This window comes from Neovison vison, chromosome 2, assembly GCF_020171115.1.
Source record: "Neovison vison isolate M4711 chromosome 2, ASM_NN_V1, whole genome shotgun sequence".
Lineage (NCBI taxonomy): Eukaryota > Metazoa > Chordata > Mammalia > Carnivora > Mustelidae > Neogale > Neogale vison.
The window spans coordinates 86,451,139-86,453,682 of NC_058092.1; positions in this window are offsets into that span (position 1 = coordinate 86,451,139).

The window sequence follows — 2,544 nt, forward strand, 5'->3', positions numbered from 1 at the left end:
AAGAGTAGAAGGGTATTATAATAAATGAGGCAGAGCCATTAGGTAAGACTCCCTCCCACACACACAAAAAGGACTAACTAGGAAGTGGTTTAATGCCTTAACTAGGAAGTGGTGGTTTGGGAATGGGGTATATAAGAAAGAGCCTAGGATTGGAATCCATGAGCACATTGCCTAATTGAATCACAGAGCTGGCTCTGTATAGAGTCAACATGACCAATGCAAAGATACACCATGATGTAGTTACACTTATCTAGTATAGGACAGAGCAGGCTGGGAATACTCAGCCCCATTAAACACTACTCACTCCAGCTGATCTCAAGCCAAGGGAGACTCTTTAATGATTATGAAGTTTCAAGCACCTGAAACACAAGTTTTTGTTCTTTTCATGGCTTCTTTCTTCATTCAAATGTATTCAAAGAGAAAGTTAAATTTAAAGTCTGCTTGAGTCTGAGCCTATCAGGGTCCATCCGCTATAGAGGTAAAGAAAAAAAGAGGTTCTCCCAGAAGCTAAGAGGGATTTTTCAAGAATACGGAATGATCCAGTTTCACATGCTATAGAATGGTAATGTAAAGGACTAAAAAATGGCCAATTATTTAAAGTCAAGGCATATGGCCCACAGATTAATATGTTAATGCCAAAATCACGAGAAATAATGTGAACATTTTAACCCACAGTAGTAAATAAAATCTTATAATCATTACTGAGATTCAAATAGATGGAATTTAAAATTAGAAAGTAAAAAAGGAAGGATATTTTTAAGCGTAAAACACAACTTAATAGGGAAGAAAACTTTGTCAAGAAGACACAGGTATGAGTAGATACCTAGGGACTTAAAAGCAAAAGGATTTTGGAGAGTATTTAGATGAGTACAAAGTGGATAATAAGTGATTTAATGCATACAACATTGGCCGCTGACACTTTCTTAAAATAACAAACAGTGTGAGACCCATTCATTCATTTCCTCTTGTATTTATTCAACAAATTGTGTGTGATGTTAAGGAATAAAAGAGTCTCTTTCATTAAGTCACTCAAAACATACCAGATACTCCCAAGAAAGTGTCCCAGAGATGGTGACACATAGGTTGGGTCTTGAAAGATGGCCAAATGTTACAAAATGAAACAGACTAGGATGAACTCTCCAAGCACAAGGCCAAGTTAAAAGAAATGAATGGGGGCACCTGGGTGGCTCAGTCATTAAGCATCTGCTTTTGGCTCAGGTCATGATCCCAGGGTCCTGGGATTGAGCCCCGCATTGGACTCCCTGCTCAGCGGGAAGCCTGCTTCTCCCTCTCCCACTCCTCCTGCCGTGTTCCCTCTCTCTCTCTCTGTGTCTCTCTCTGTCAAATAAATAAATAATCTTTTAAAAATTTGATGGGTAAAAAGCAAGGCTATAGTAGTGAGGACTCTGGTTACAGATAATAGAAAGCTATTTCAACCTGATAAAAGAGGAATTATTTGAACCTACATTAACTAAACCTTGGGAAGATGAGGGCTAGATCACGGGAACCACAAATTCAGGACCCTTCTCCCCATCTTTCACCTCTGCTTCTCTTTATCGGCCAGATTTCTGCTCTCAAATGAGGTTCTCCATTAAAATATGAGGCCTATTGATAGAAACTCTGGACTCGTGAGCTTATTGTCTTCTGACCTCAGAGGAGAGATACTTCCTCTCTTTACTGGTGGTGTGAAAATTCCTAGGAAGGAATATAACAATCCAGATTCATCCTTCCCTTACTAAAACCCTAAAACAGAGAGGCAAGGTCTTCTCATCCAATATGCAACTCCCATGAGAAATGTATCTGGTCTCTGAAGGAATTGTGAGCAGGGCCCTCCATTTATGTCTTTTCCAATGGCACATTCAGGGTATCATAAGTGATTTGGTAAGACTGAATCTTAGAAAAGACTGAAAGATTATTTCAGTTAAGAAGTCATTTCAGCAAGATGGGATTGGGAGGGAGACAAACCACAAGTGACTCTTAATCTCACAAAACAAACTGAGGGTTGCTGGGGGGAGGGGGGTTGGGAGAAAGGGGGTGGGGTTATGGACATTGGGGAGGGTATGTGCTTTGGTGAGTGCTGTGAAGTGTGTAAACCTGGCGATTCACAGACCTGTACCCCTGGGGATAAAAATATATGTTTATAAAAAATAAAAAATTTTTAAAAAATCAGTTAAACAAGCACTTTAAGGAATCTTATGCATTAATGTAAGGAGCAGCCTCTGTAACATTAGGATGAGCTCAAAGTATATTTATACGTTTACACACTAAAAAAAAAAACAAAAGAAGAAGTCATTTCAGTGTACAGTTCAGAAGTTGGTTCAGTATCCTATCAGAGAGGGCCAGAGGGATAGATATAAGAAACTTGAAAAAGAAGGTCTGCTAGAAGTTAGTGATAGATTGAATATGAAAAATGAGAGAAAAGTTAAAATAAAGGAAAATTCCAAGGTTCTCCGATTTGGGCTTGACAAAGGAAAGGCTGGGAAAAGTCACTAAAATAGGAATTACACAGACCTTCATTATAGGGATTATGTAAATAAAGATATC